We start from the raw sequence: 16,774 nt of genomic DNA, 5'->3' as shown, positions 1-16,774 counted from the left end.
ATACAGTCCATGTCCAGAAAATCTCACTTCAGCGCTCCCTTTCTCTCTTCCGTCAACCGTTCATTTCTCGGATTTTATGCAGTTTTTTAATCTCTTTGGTCTCATCACCTATGCAAAAGAAAATTTATGAGAACAACAGAAGGTATAAAATAACAAAATCACAGCTTCCAGAAGACTCAAGTCATAGTTGACATTGGTGGTAATAGGGAAAATTAGAATTTCACCATTTCTACAACATCAAATGAACACTAAGGTCCTTCGCTTTTTATTAGCAGAGATAAAAGTAGGGAAAACATCGATTTTGTGTTTGATACGTATAGAAGGTACCTTTACCTCTTACTTAAAATAAACAATGTAATGTAGCTCATAGTATGTAACGAAAACAACAGAATTTCATTGTTATGAAAAGGTACAGTACTGCATCAAAATGTTACTTATTGATTTACAAAACAAGAGATTTTCAACATGTATTAAAGCATCATATGCGTCACGGATGTTGTTACCCAGTCGGTACCGACATCATCACCTGCATGTGTACCAGGTTATAAGATTTCACCGGTCTTCGTTTCGTGGGAAAGGCTTCGATAGAACTGATGATGTATAGGTGGCACAAATTGCAGAAACTCCATCAGTTCTCCCTGTTTTTTGTATTTTGGCATTGGCTTTTAAACTATGGGTCGAAAGGCGGATAGTTGCCAAGGCAATATGCCTGTTTCTTGTATTGTCATTGGCACTTCCTGTTGATGCAAAATACCTTCAGGTGATGTTGTATTATGAAAAAGAGTATTTGAGTAGGACTTTTCATAATGACGCACATGCGTTCCTCGTACCTCAGGCACAGTTTTCTTGTAGTACTGGTTTAGTGGTTGAAAATCTATGAAGCCTTCATCGGACATTTTAATAACAAAAAAATTACGACTTCCTGCGGCAGCCAGATTAATTAGGCCTTCTGTTACACACAAGTCACGTTTATTTTTTTTTTTAAGTCATTGATCGCAAAATACTGATCACATTCATTGTGTGACGGTACAGAAATTAGGAAAGGGGGATAAACAGTTCCAATTTAAATGTTATAAACACTACATCACCAAAATTTTATTGTTAGGTGGCTTTAGTTCTGCCTCCCATAGTTTTCACTGGGGGCTGAGATGTGCTTTACAGTGTGAAGAGGACTCTGGATATAGTTCAAACAGACAAGATGCTGTCTCCTGGCCACCGTTGCTAACATGTCCTTCCTGTCATACAAATATATAGGCAGTATCACTGCTTGCACACCTGTTGCCAGTGGTAGTCTTAAGAGTTCATTACAAGGAGTTGCATCATCATCTTTTGAACACCAAAGCATATTGCAACATGGATTCCTCCTTTAATTTCTTGCATTTCTTTTGGCTTCTTTTGCTGCGTCTGCATTCCTTAAAAGAATGTATTTTTCTAATTTGAACTGCAATATTTTCATCAGGCGTGCAATGTTTCATTTATAATTTGCAACCTTTCTATAGGTATGAGGCCTTTAGAACCTTACGTTAAACTCTGTCTTATATATACGTCTATGAAAACTTTGTCTTTCAGGTTTCACTTTTTTCTTCTTGATAAAATGTTTTACACATTTGATACATTGTTGGCACCCCTAAGTTTGAGTTTAAGTACCTAGGGGTTGTTTGCTGGGATGTTATTTGGAGGCTTCTTCTTTCTTCGTCTGTCATTTGGTGAATTCCGAGATGGATTTTATTTTTTAAATGAAAACATTTCTCATCTTTTTGTTCAATATTTCAAGAGTTTTTCCAGTAAGTTTTGCACGCTCTGAAACCATTCAGTTTACAAGTAGCTGATACGTCTTTGGGAGTGATAGCTGTGGTTTTCTGCCTCAACACAGGCTGTACGTCGGAGGTCCAAAATGGTCCAAATGGCTCTGAGCACTATGGGACTTAACATCTGTGGTCATCAGTCCCCTAGAACTTAGAACTACTTAAACCTAACTAACCTAAGGACATCACACACATACATGCCCGAGGCAGGATTCGAACCTGCGACAGTAGCGTACGTCGGAGGCACAATTTAAGAACGATGTCTGATTTTCCCACCTACCTAGTTCCGAATACACTTTAAATATAACTTTCCTCTGCTCATGGGAAATATTTTCATTACATTTGTCCCCACGCATGTGACTGTATTCACGTAACCTTTTAACTTCATGCAACTTCATATTACGATCTCTATAAACGTGCCCTATGTTCTTCAATTTCATTTTCTTGTGACAGTTCCAGGTTTGTTCTGTCCTTGGCCTTTTCCCCGGGGTTCAGGTTAAGGGGGAACAGTGTTGGCTGAGAAGTATTCGATTTGACCAGATCCTTCGTCTTTTGTGTTATCAAGTTTCTTGTAAATATAACATAAAAATCTGTTTTTTTAAACATTAAGTGTTAATAATTTAAGCGCAAAAAACCTACGTTACCCAGCTACATATTTATAAAACATTAAAAATAGAATTTACTTTAAGAACGCATATAGATTTGATCACTGTCATCACAATTATTGTAATCTCCTCTTGATTAGAATCATGCCCAACTCCAAATAGTGGTGCATCACTGCAACTACTCATAAAACTGTCGCTGTCATTGTTGGTATCTTCTGGATTGTTTCAATTATCCTCCTTAGTCATAGGATCTGGAAACAATTACTTTTTAAAAAATTATTTGTACACTATTTGATTGTTTGTTACTACAGTACTGATAGGTCTATATCAGATACATAATAGTACTATTACTAAATAAATAAATTGCTAATCTACATCTATGTCTGTGTGATTACCCTGCTATTCACAGTAAAGTGTCTGGCAGGGGGTTCAATGAACCACCTTCAAGCTGTCTCTCTACCGTTACACTCACAAACGGCGCGCGGGAAAATCGAACACCTAATTTTTTTTTCTACGAGCCCTGATTTCTCTTCTTTTATCGTTATGATCATCTCCTCCTATTTAGCTGGACGCCAACAGAATGTTCCCGCAATCGGAGGAGAAAACTGGTGATTGCAATTTCATGAGAAGATCCCGTCACAACGGAAAACGCCTTTGTTTTAATGCTTGTCACTCCAAATCACGTATCATGTCTGTGGCACTATCTCCCCTATCTCGCAATAACATAAAACGAGCTGCCCTTCTTTGTACTTTTTCGATATCACCCGTCAGTCCCACCTGATAAGGATCACAAACAGGCAGCAATACTCCAGAATAGGGCGGACAAGCCCGGTGTAAGCAGCCCCATTAGTAGACCTTTGCACCTTCTAAGTGTTCTGCCAACGAATCGCAGTCTTTGGTTTGCTCTACCCACAACATTATCTATGTGATCGTTCCAATTTAGGTTATTTTTAATTGTAATCCATAAGTATTTAGTTGAATTTATAGCCTTCAGAATTGTGTGACTTGTCGCGTAATCCAAATCAAATAATATAAGAAAACAAGTATAAAAAATTAGTATTGTACTTATAAAGTTACCAGTAATTTGGATGTTACGTTGAACTTCTTTCTCGCATACGTTCATTTTACACAAATGACGTTTTTACCTTCAACAAGTGACATTTATGAAACACTAAAATATGACTAAAGCCAGCATTAACGGATTTCTGGTCTTCTAGTCTCATAACGATGACAGCATGGTGAAAAGCTTTTTAAGTAGCAATGATGTCTACTTCCAGTAACGGAATGATTTGCACTGTTTTGAGTAAAGGGTGTCTTAGTGATATTGGGCCTCTAGTGCTCCAATGTTGAATTACAACCAACTAAATAATTAAGACGTATCACGCTAGGTAACAGAGGCTGTCAAGAAAATCACTTGGGCTTCTTTATCACCTAAAATAAATATTATCACATCCCATTCTGGTATATAGCTCATTTGTTTAAATGTCGCTAAGACCTCTTGAATTCCGGGGTTCACATAAAGGTGCAGCACTTACATACATACAAATTTACGGGTCAGGTAACATTAAAAATATTATATTTATATAAACACGACAGGAAAATTTTGTTTGCGGCTTGTTTTCATTATCATGAGAATTAAATAATTAGACCTGTTCAAAGAAAACGATACAGGATTATTGTTACGTAAGACTAACTTCACTACTGACAGGAAGAATAACAAAAATGTTCATATCGACGTACGTCCAGAAACTGACGGTGAATCTGAAGCCAAGCAATTACATCGTATTAATTTCATACGTACTACTAAAGATGTTCGAAGTCGCCGCCATTGGATTCACTGGAAGCGTACAAACGTCTCACACTTTCCACGTCTTATACTTTTCAGTGTTTCAGGTGTCAGTCAAACGGCATCACAGGCTGTTCAAGGATCTGCACATCAGAAACTGGTTCAGAATACGCAATACGTTTCAGAGACCACACACGCAAAAGACGTTGGCAGTTTAAGCCGAATCATCGTGATGGCCAGGCACAATGACCTTTTCGTCGCATACAACCCCTGGGGAAGACGATATTGAGGAGATTATGAAAAATGGTACGGAAGTGGGTTGTTGCTCTATTTTGCAAGAGCCACATTACTAGCTGTATTGGTAAATGCACAGAAAACGAGAAAAAGTCTTTCGTAGGAACGCCACATACGTCGTAGCAAAACAGACAGTTCCCAGTAGGTGGCCACTAACGATCCCTGCTTATACACAGGTGCTAAACGGTTGCTAAGGATCGTCTGTGGCTCACCAATGTCGACTGTGTTATCTTATGTCGGCAACTCGCTTCATCAGTGAGAAGTGCTGATGAAGTGATTTCCGCAGTGATGGTGGTCTGTTGCAACGGCCAGCTACCAAACTTCTCTCGTGGAGGAATAACCACTGGTGATAACCTCTACACATGTTGCCAAACATGCTGTAATTAAGTAAAACGACTGTATCACTTAATGTCTAATGTAATGCACCAGTGTTGTTTATACTACTACAGACTCAGCGTCCATTTCCGGATGTTGATGTGCACTATTTTGTACATTTTCCTGTTAGGAATAACCTTCTAAAGTTTATCCACAAACATTGTATTCACTCTGTGTAGCCTGGGCTCCATGCAGTAAAGTGGGATGTATACGATGGGGTATTATCAATACCTCACCTCCGTATCCAGTGGTACACCACTCATCTGGTGTGGACTCTTACGGATCGACTGTTTAATCCGTTGTAGTAACGATCCGAGAGCTGAATTTGTTACCAATTGGAAAGTGGCCATGTCAGATATATGGACCAGCACAGTTACAATCGAGGAGTTGAGAAAACCGGTGATAATACTGTGCTTCTAGAGAAGGAATGCAACAGAAAGAGTAAAGTATCATATTATAATTTTATATAACAGTTGATTTCTTAGTCCCTCAGATGTGTAGAAGAGCATGAAGGAATAACAGTGTCTTCACAGATATCTCTAAAATGAGTTTTGGTACACTGGAACATAGCCCATACTTTTCCTAACCATAGACTAAACATTTCAACATTTTAATGTAAAAGTGTTAGTATGGATTCTTAATGGAAAATTTCATGATACGCAAATTTTAGTTTCAGTTAAATCTTTTGGAATAATCCTTTCTAATATACCTGAAACCTCGAATACGCTTCATAGAGACTGGACATTTAAAGTGATATTTCTCCACGTGGATAATCTCAGGAAGATTATTTAGATTTCATTTAGATAGGCTGAAAGAGTATGTATGAACGGTAATAACAGGGCAGGCTGCTAACCTGATTATTATTACTTCTGCTCTGATATCTGCTTATGCCTACATTGAAGTAAATGGAAGAAATTAATATCAAATGGTGTATGATCAAAGCAAAGGAATCCCTCACTCAGCGTGCAATAGTGTCTTCCTGTATAAACATTATTAATTTTTCTCTATGTTATCCATTGTGAGAGTCAATTGCCATATAACCTGCCTTGGGAAAGGAGTGAGGGAAGCGAACTCATACTATTTATTGATCATTAATACCCAAAGATTACAGTGATACCTTTCCTTGTGATAGGGTACACTACGTCAGCAAACAGGTAGCGAATGGAGGAACAACTAACAAGTAAACAGTCAAAAAATGCAGAAATATAGATCAGAGGGATCAGAAGGATTAGGTTCATCAGATAAAGCTTACAAAAATGTTATGTTTCGTGACTATCTCTGCGATATTATATTAGTTCCAAATATTTTCTAAAGAAAATTATGTTTCTTTCACCGTGCCCCCTAGTTTATAACACTTATTATTGTTGGATCAGACCAGTGAATTAGGGACCAACCTTCAGTTTGTTTTAAAAAAAAATCATAGATCAAATACTTGAGTAAAATTATTCCTGGTATCAAAACTGATCAAAATAAATTTACAATATACACACACAGTGTCTTAAAGTTCAAGCAGCTTATAGAACTAGCACAGAAAAGGTGTAATGGAGTCAAGAGACAATGCGTGAGTCACTAGAATATTACAAGAAAACTACAGTAAAGTAATCGTATTAAAAAATCTAAATGACAAAATAAAACTATATTAAATATGCAAAAACGCAATAACCATAGATACAAATGCATAGACATTTAAAAAACACAGACCATAGTGTAACAGCATATATGTCTCCAGTGTCACATACAAAGCCACAGAATAACAAAAAATATCTATTGTGGGATAAAAATTCCAATCAGTGAGGTGCCGACCGAAATGCACAAAACAGAGCTGAACTTATACAACAATGCGGGCCACAAGCGTACACCAGAAAAACGAAATAAAACTAATTAGAGTTCGTAATGTGAGAGGACAATAAATGTCAAACATGTGCACTGATCAGCTAGAACATTATGACTACAGATCTAATATCGGCATAAACCGGTCCAGTCACCTAGCGAGGAATGACTGTTAGTCACACACAAGCGCGGTGGTGGTCAATCAGTGTGCGTGCTGTCCATGTGTATAATCGGGAAGATGTGCGATCTACCTGTTTGACCGAGGATAGACTGGCACGAGCATTATGGGAACTGCACGACTTGTTGCGTGTTTGACGAGTGCTGTGGTGATAGTCTTCAACACGTGGCGAAGTCAAGGTGAAACCACGTCCAGACGTCTGGGGGTTGGACGGCTACCCTTCGCGTCAGATGTGACCTGGCCATACTGGTAAAACAGGACAGGCGGTGAACAGTCGCGGAACTAATATCCGACTTTAATGCTAGACAGAGTACGAGTATGTCTGAACAAACAGAGCACGAAGCACTCCTGACAATGCCCCTTTGCGGCCTATGACCCATGAATGTGCCAACGTTCACACCAACTATACGTAACTATAACTTAAATTGACACTTGAACATCGACAGTAAACGTTGGCGCAGTGGCTGAGCGTTCCATGGTCTGATGAACCCCAATGCCTTCTTCATCATGCCAATTCGAGGGCGCGAATCCGTCGTCTTCCAGGGGAACAGCCCGTTGACACCAGTACTGCAGCCCAGAGTGAGTTCGATGGCGGCTCCAGCATGCTTTGGGAAACATTCACGTGGGCATCCACGGGTCCTGTGGAGCTCGTGAAAGACACCAAGGTGGCCAAGGAGACCACGTACATCCCTTAATGACGATCGTCTTTCCTGACGGCAGTGTAATTATTCGACAAGACAATTCGCTATGTCACACGACCAGGAGTGTGATGGAGTTCGAGGAATTTAGTGTCGATTTCCAGTAGATGTGCTGTATCAGGTCTTACACTTGAAACAGCTCAGTATTATACATCCGCATAAACACTCTCTTTGAACACTCTAGCACAGCTGTTATTTCATCTTTAATTATTATAGCCACTGCCATGGCCTAATACCAGCGTATTAATAACTGTTTCAACAAGTGGACCTAAACCAGCTGCTTATATAGTTCCATCTGCATTGCACAGTAGTATTTAAAAATAGGTTCTGAGCAGAGGTAGGTCTCTAAAATAAAGCTACACAATACAGAACATCAATTTTAATCAGAATGATCAGTAGCAAGAAATGGATGCAGCTGAGCGGCAGTACTTGTTGAAAATATCACATCGACACGATAGTTGAATTTCACTTTACGTGTCTTTCCTTCAGAGACACGTTATATGCAGGCCACTGTGTCTCCCATACACATCGGACGATCCGCTAACCACTCTGTCCGGCGTAACCTTCACAAAAACGAACAGCAGCGCTGAGAAACCTCCTCCCCACTTATGACAACCATCGTACCGCTCTTCAGTGTCTGTCGACAGAACTGTTACGTATTTTGCCGTCAGCTTCCTTCTTTCCCCAAAGCCCACTCGTTCACACAGATAAATTCATTTGAAGCAGAGAGGTTCCACTAAAAATGGATAAGAAAGTGCCGGTAACCTATTCCAGCTGTTGCCAACCTAGTTCAAAACGCCATGCACGACACAAAATAAAACTGACAAGAAAAACACATTTGTCACACAGTTCAACGACAACCATACAATTACAGTCATACGCACTCTAACATAAGAAACCAGATGCACAGACTGTCATGAATTCCCAGTGAGATACACCCATCTTAATGTGAAGCGTAAGTCGTACTATATTCATCCTTCACGACGCTATTACACCAGGTAAAGGGGTGTGGTGCTCGGGCAACTGAAGGGCAACTGCTTAATTAGGAGACTTGGAGAAGAAATCGAGAGGATTTAGTCACACCGGTTTGGTGAAGATGTGCCGTAGGTATGCAAAGACATCAATCAGTTCGTTCTCTCGCGTTTATGCCATCTCCACGATGTGGCTCACTTCATGTGCCATCGAGGAAGGGACAGCAGTGTGTCGAAATGGAGTTTATGTCAACAGACACATGTGACATATAAGCCTCCTAGTTTTCTGGTGAATAAAGTCGTAACAGACTTTAGGAAAATGTCTTCTCCATGTCATCAGCTTAATTTTGCCCATTATGACGAAGCAAGGGGAAACTACAGAAGTAATTTTTCCCGAGGGCATGCAGCTTTACTGTATGATTAGATGATGATGGCGTCCTCTTGGGTAAAATATTCCGGACGTAAAATAGTCCCCCGTTCGGATCTCCAGGTGGGGACTACTCAAAAAAAACGGGCGTTCTACGGATCGGAGCGTGGAATGTCAGATCCCTTAATCGGGCAGGTAGGTTAGAAAATTTAAAAAGGGACATGGATATGTTAAAGTTAGATATGGTGGGAATTAGTGAAGTTCAGTAACAGGAGGAACACGACTTCTGGTGAGGTGAATACAGGGCTATAAATACAAAATCAAATAGGGGTAATGCAGCAGTGGATCTAGTAACGAATAGGAAAATAGGAGTGCGGGTAAGCTACTACAAACAGCATAGTGAACGCATTATTGCGGCCAAGATAGACACGAAGCCCACGCCTACTACACTAGTAGAAGTTTATATGCCAACTAGCTCTGCATATGATGAAGAAATTGATGAAATGTATGATGAGATAAATGAAATTATTCAGATAGTAAAGGGAAACGAAAATTTACTAATCATGGGTGACTGAAATTCGACAGTAAGAAAAGGAAGAGAAGGAAACGTAATAGATAAATAAGGATTGGGGCTAAGAAATGAAAGAGGAAACCGTTTGGTAGAATTTTGCACAGAGCACAACTTAATCACAGCTAACACTTGGTTCAAGAATCGTGAAAGAAGGCTGTAAGTATGGAAGAACCCTGGAGATACTAGAAGGTTTCAGATAGATTATATAATGGTAAGTCAGAGATTTAGGAACCTGGTTTTAAATTGTAAGAGATTTCTAGGGGCAGATGTGGACTCTGACCACAATCTGTTGGTTATGAAATGTAGGTTGAAACTGAAGAAACTGCAAAAAGTTGGGACTTTAAGGAGATCGGACCAGGATACACTGAAAGAACCAGAGGTTGTAAGGAGTTTCAGGGACATCATAAGGGAACAGTTTACAGGAATGGAGGAAAGAAATACAGTAGAAGAAGAATGAGTAGTTTTGCGGGATGAAATAGTGAAGGCAGTAGAGGATCAAGTAGGTAAACAGATGAGGGCTAGTAGACATCCTTGGGTAACGGAAGAGATACTCAATTTGATTGCTGAAAGGAGAAAATACAAAAATGCAGTAAATAAAGCAGGCAAAAAGGAATACAAACGTCTCAAAAATGAGATCGACAGGAAGTTCAAAATTGGCCAAGCAGGGATAGCTAGACGACAAACGCAAGGATGTATAGGGTTATCTCACGAGGGGTAAGATAAATACTGCCTACAGAAAAATTAAAGAGACCTTTGGAGAAAAGAGAACCAACTGCATGAATATCAAGAGCTCAGATGGAAACCCAGTTCTAACCAAAGAAGGGAAAGCAGAAAGGTGGAGTATATAGAGGGTATATACAGGAACGAAGTTCTAGAGGACAATATTATGGAAATGGGAGAGGATGTAGATGAAATGGGAGATAAGATACTGTGTGAAGGATTTGACAGAGCACTGAAAGATCTAAGTCGAAACAAGGCCCCGGGAGTAGACAACATTCCATTAGAACTACTGACAGCCTTGGGAGAGAAAAAAACTCTACCATCTGGTGAGCAAGATGTATGAGACAGGCGAAATACCCACAGACTTCAAGAAGAATTTAATAATAATTCCTATCCCAAAGAAAGCAGGTGTTGACAGATTTGAAAATTGCCGAACTATCAGTTTAATAAATCACAGCTGCAAAATACTAACGCGATTTCTTTACAGACGAATCGAAAAACTGTTACAAGGCGACCTCGGGGAAAATCAGTTTGGATTCCGTAGAAATTTTGGAACACATGTGGCAATACTGACCCTACGACTTATCTTCGAAGAAAGATTAAGGAAAGGCAAACCTACGTTTCTAGCATTTGTACACTCCTGGAAATGGAAAAAAGAACACATTGACACCGGTGTGTCAGACCCACCAAACTTGCTCCGGACACTGCGAGAGGGCTGTACAAGCAATGATCACACGCACGGCACAGCGGACACACCACGAACCACGGTGTTGGCCGTCGAATGGCGCTAGCTGCGCAGCATTTGTGCACCGGCGCCGTCAGTGTCAGCCAGTTTGCCGTGGCATACGGAGCTCCATCGCAGTCTTTAACACTGGTAGCATGCCGCGACAGCGTGGACGTGAACCGTATGTGCAGTTGACGGACTTTGAGCGAGGGCGTATAGTGGGCATGCGGGAGGCCGGGTGGACGTACCGCCGAATTGCTCAACACGTGGGGCGTGAGGTCTCCACAGTACATCGATGTTGTCGCCAGTGGTCGGCGGAAGTTGCTCGTGCCCGTCGACCTGGGGCCGGACCGCAGCGACGCACGGATGCACGCCAAGACCGTAGGATCCTACGCAGTGCCGTAGGGGACCGCACCGCCACTTCCCAGCAAATTAGGGACACTGTTGCTCCTGGGGTACCGGCGAGGACCATTCGCAACCGTCTCCATGAAGCTGGGCTACGGTCCCGCACACCGTTAGGCCGTCTTCCGCTCACGCCCCAACATCGTGCAGCCCGCCCCCAGTGGTGCCGCGACAGGCGTGAATGGAGGGACGAATGGAGACGTGTCGTCTTCAGCGATGAGAGTCGCTTGTGCCTTGGTGCCAATGATGGTCGTATGCATGTTTGGCGCCGTGCAGGTGAGCGCCACAATCAGGACTGCATACGACCGAGGCACACAGGGCCAACACCCGGCATCATGGTGTGGGGAGCGATCTCCTACACTGGCCGTACACCTCTGGTGATCGTCGAGGGGACACTGAATAGTGCATGGTACATCCAAACCGTCATCGAACCCATCGTTCTACCATTCCTAGACCGGCAAGGGAAACTGCTGTTCCAACAGGACAATGCACGTCCGCATGTACCCCCTGCCACCCAACGTGCTCTAGAAGGTGTAAGTCAAATACCCTGGCCAGCAAGATCTCCGGATCTGTACCCCATTGAGCATGTTTGGGACTGGATGAAGCGTCGTCTCACGCGGTCTGCACGTCCAGCACGAACGCTGGTCCAACTGAGGCGCCAGGTGGAAATGGCATGGCAAGCCGTTCCACAGGACTACATCCAGCATCTGTACGATCGTCTCCATGGGGGAATAGGAGCCTGCATTGCTGCGAAAGGTGGATATACACTGTACTAGTGCCGACATTGTGCATGCTCTGTTGCCTGTGTCTATGTGCCTGTGATTCTGTCAGTGTGATCATGTGATGTATCTGACCCCAGGAATGTGTCAATTAAGTTTCCCCTTCCTGGGACAATGAATTCACGGTGTTCTTATTTCAATTTCCAGGAGTGTAGATTTAGAGAAAGCATTTGACAATGTTGACTGGAATACTCTGTTTCAAATTCTGAGGGTGGCAAGAGTAAAATACAGGGAGCGAAAGGCTATTTACAATCTGTACAGAAACCAGATGGTAGTTGTAAGAGTCGAGGGACATGAAAGGGAAGCAGTGTTTGGGAGGAGAGTGAGAAAGGGTTGTAGCCTCTCCCTGATGCTATTCAATCTCTATACTGGGAAGCAGTAAAGGAAACAAAAGAAAAGTTCGGAGTAGGTATTAAAACCCATAACGAAGAATAAAAACTTTGAGGTTCGCCGATGACATTGTAATTCTCTCAGAGACAGGACTTGGCAGAGCAGTGTCATGAAAGGAGGATATAAGATGAACATCAACAAAAGCAAAACGAGGATAATAGAATGTAGTCGAATTAAGTCGGGTGATGCTGAGGGAATTATATTAGGAAATGAGACACTGAAAGTAGTAAAGGAGTTTTGCTATTTGGAGAGCAAAATAACTGATGATGGTTGAAGTAGAGAGGATATAAAATCTAGACTGGCAGTGGCAAGGAAAGCGTTTCCGAAGAAGAGAAATTTGTTAACATTCAGTATTGATTTAAGTGTCACGAAGTCTTTTCTGAAAGGATTTGTATGGAGTGTAACCATGTATGGAAATGAAACATGGACAAGAAATAGTTTAGACACGAAGAGAATAGAAGCTTTTGAAATGTGGTGCTACAGAAGAATGCTGAAGATTAGATGGGTAGATCACATAACTAATGAGGAGGTATGGAATAGAATTGGGGAGAAGAGGAGTTTGTAGCACAACTTGACTAGAAGAAGGGATCGGTTGTTAGGACATGTTCTGAGGCATCAAGGGATCACCAACTTAGTACTGGAGGGCAGTGTGGAGGGTAAAAATCGTAGAGGGAGACCAAGAGATGAATACACTAAGCAGATTCAGAAGGATGTAGGCTGCAGTAGGTACTGGGAGATGAAGAAGCTTGTACAGAATGGAGTAGCATGGAGAGCTGCATCAAACCAGTCTCAGGACGGAAGACCACAACAATTGTCGATTCTTAGTCTTCAATGTTTATGTCATAATTCAAGCGCAGCATCTTTCTATGATTTGTCGTGTATTACTACAGTTTTGTACAGAGTTCAGAGGCCATCAATTTACCATCTCTTTGATATGTATGCCGAGGTTTCATGATAAGCATCCCCATGAAGCAATAATTTTGATTTGAACGTCTGTTTCGGTGACACGCTCTTATGGTTGTGATGTGCCACATGTGCGTCGATAGGGTAGTGTCTATCCAAGGTTAGAGGAATACAGTTGAAAGCAAGAGTCAGCCAAAGGTACCTGCAACGAAAGAGTGAAGGCAGCGATGATGGTGTTCATCTATGCCCATTCAGACTCTAGTAGTTGGGTAAAGGGACTACTGGTGCTGTCAGCATTGTTGCCAAATATATTTAAGATGACAGGCCCTCCCACAACCTCTGCTCTGGCGTAGAAGTGGCAACATAGCACTGATAACTTGAGCAGATGACATCATCGGTTTTTCCTGCACCTTCACCTCCTTTAACTTCCCTCAAATCCCCTCCCATACCCCTGTTACAAATTAGTGGGAAAAGTCAAACAGGGTATCCTGAGCTGTTCATGTGGGAGAAAATAGGATAGTTTCTTTTCTTCATTTTGCGTCTTATCTTTTTGGAAGAAATTTCAGTACCATGGGGGGGAGGGGGGGGGGGAGAGGGGGTATGTGCAGGGAAGTGCAAGTATTATGTTGTCCAGCAGTTACTTGATAACCTAACTGCACTGCTCCAGATCATATTTCATAATTTTTGGGATGTGCATGTGGTACCCTGTCGGAAAACACTTCATAAAAATTTCCTCTGTGTTTATTATAGTTCAAGATAACATTGTGCTGGAAAAAGAAGCTTCACCCCCACCCCTATCCCCCGCCCCCCATACAAAAAATTTGTGGGAAAATCTTTCCCCTCCCCATCCCACTTACATATTGGGGGGAGTAATGCTCAGTCTGTGCTGAGCTGCTGCCTGGAAAGACATAACATAGTCTTTATTTTCAATAATTTTAGGGAGTATCCTGTGTGTTTTATTTTCTCTGCCGAAAACTATGCTATGAATGAAAACGTTACGTATGTATTATTTGAATTCTTCTGAGTGAGTTCACCAAGTACCCATCTCTCCCGACAAACAGTGTAGCTGCAGAACAGTTTCAAAGTGGAATCTGTGGGTGATGTACGTTACTAGGATGTGCAGTCATAGAATTTCTCACTGCAGGGAAAGAAACTGTGGGGAATATTCTCAAACGCTTGTGCAACTTCTACAGAGCATCTGCTGTCGATAGAAGTACAGCTAGTCACTGGGCACGGAAGGTGAGATTATCAGTAGTTGGTTCGGTTGAGATCCACGATTTGCAGCGGTCGTGGAGACCACCACAGCTGTCACACCTGACATGTTGCAGCGAGCTAATGTCGTTCGAGAGGGGCCATGAAAGGATATCTCTCGTGGAAGACGTTTTGAGGATGATGAGGAGCTGTCACAAAGTGAAGCACAGCCACCAGGACTAAATTTGGTACCAACAGGGCATCCACACTCTTATTTCGCGTTGGAGGAAAGCCATAGAATGAGAGATTACGTGGAAAAATGGGATGTGCAGATAAAACACCACTCTTTTGAGCGTGTAATTCCCATTATCTTCAGTAAAGAGTTGTTGAAGAAAACAATGTGGTGCAGTACTTTCTCGGCAACACTTGTATATTTGTCAACAACCTTCAGAAGAAGCATTGTAAAGCTCACCTCTCTACTTCCCTTTTGTCAGAGATTCATTTACCCGCCATATTCTCTCAAATCTTCCAGTCTTTGAGGTATAACATTTGAATGCACCTGATTTTGAGGAGCAAGAGGTGCCCCCGCCAATTCACAGACTCTTGTTAATTCTGACGAAATCCTATGGTGTTCCAACGGCAATGCTCCGTTAGTCAGAAGGCTCTCAAGGCTACACCCATCACTGGCTAGGTAGAGAGATTTCACAACGAGAAAAATGGCGCAGTTGGATTGTAAGCGACTTACTTACAGCAGCATGACAAGAAAATCTACAGACAGAATGTAATTAGTGCAGAATATCTTCACTATATGACGACGGTTGCCACCCATTTGGATATCGGTGGGAGTGACTACCTAGGCTGTAGGAAACCCACAAAGATATGACAGAAGCGTCTGTAACAGGTGCCTGAAAAGTTTAACCTGACTGCAGGAAAAAAAGACGCACCTTACAAAGCGACTCTCAAGAACAATTTAATTAATTATTCAGTCGGTTTGACATCAATGATGCTCTGCCAGGCTGATGGACCGTATGGCGAGAGTATCACAGATATGATTCGCAAGTTGGGGCAGGGATTAGGCGCATTTTTGTTGTGGCGAGATCTTTTAACGAAGTTGCAATCTACCATCTACACAGAAAGAAATTGCTACCATAATTAAATGATGTGTGTAACCTAATTTATGATGTGATACGTACTATTAACATCATACTTACGATTCCCCTGCAAAGCTATTTGACTAACTTAAGAGACTTCGTTGGTGACGATGCATTTGACAACCTTCACAGAGTTGGAAATCGAGAAGGCATCCTGTGACAGAGGTAGAGAGAACACGCTCTTACCGCTCCATCATGCGCCAAAAATAATTTTAATTTTCTAGTCCTATGATGCAGGATGTAACACATATTAAGCTGACAAGAATAAATTTCGTTACCGAAGAGAGATTACTTAGAGGAAATGTAGCCTATGGTATATATTGTACATCATTTTCATGCTAAGGACAGCACTTAAGCGATGTAAAACTAGTTTATACCCTGACTTCTCCTGTCTTGAAAAATAACGTGTATGAAAGACTGGAATCTATGTTTCGTGTGACAAATTATGGTATATGGACAACCTACATCCCCATTTGGGTTGGGTAAGGATTCTATTCTGGATGAAACTGCAGTTAGAACTCTATTCCAAGGCCAGGCCATACTGCTTGTCTTTCAGCGTGCTAGTAGTTAGCGACTCCGGTCAGCAGCAGGCATGGCAAGGAGGACTCGATTGAATGGAAGCAGTGGCTTAGCTTGTTGTGACTGGTAGGTGCAAAGGAAGGTTCCACATCCTCACCTTTTTCGGTACACAATACAATTGGTAGATTGCACGGAACTAGAGTGGAGGTGACTGGCCAGTATTATTGTCTTGAGGTGCTGTGTTGAAACGCTAATAAACACTACACTCACAAAAATATTCTATGGCATTTTTGTCACGTTTCTGTTGCTAGGACGTGACTTGTGACTCGTCAATAGGTATAAGTGTGTTTCATTTCCCATTAGTTCAAATGGTCCAAATGGCTCTGAGCACTATGGGACTTAACATCTGAGGTCATCAGTCCACTAGAACTTAGAACTACTTAAACCTAACTAATCTAAGGACATCACACACATCCATGCCCACGGCAGGATTCGAACCTGCGACCGTAGCGGTC

Source organism: Schistocerca gregaria, chromosome 7 (assembly GCF_023897955.1).
Source record: "Schistocerca gregaria isolate iqSchGreg1 chromosome 7, iqSchGreg1.2, whole genome shotgun sequence".
NCBI classification, from domain to species: Eukaryota; Metazoa; Arthropoda; class Insecta; order Orthoptera; family Acrididae; genus Schistocerca; species Schistocerca gregaria.
The sequence above is the reverse complement of the archived record's forward strand: the minus strand, read 5'-3'. Positions refer to the sequence as shown.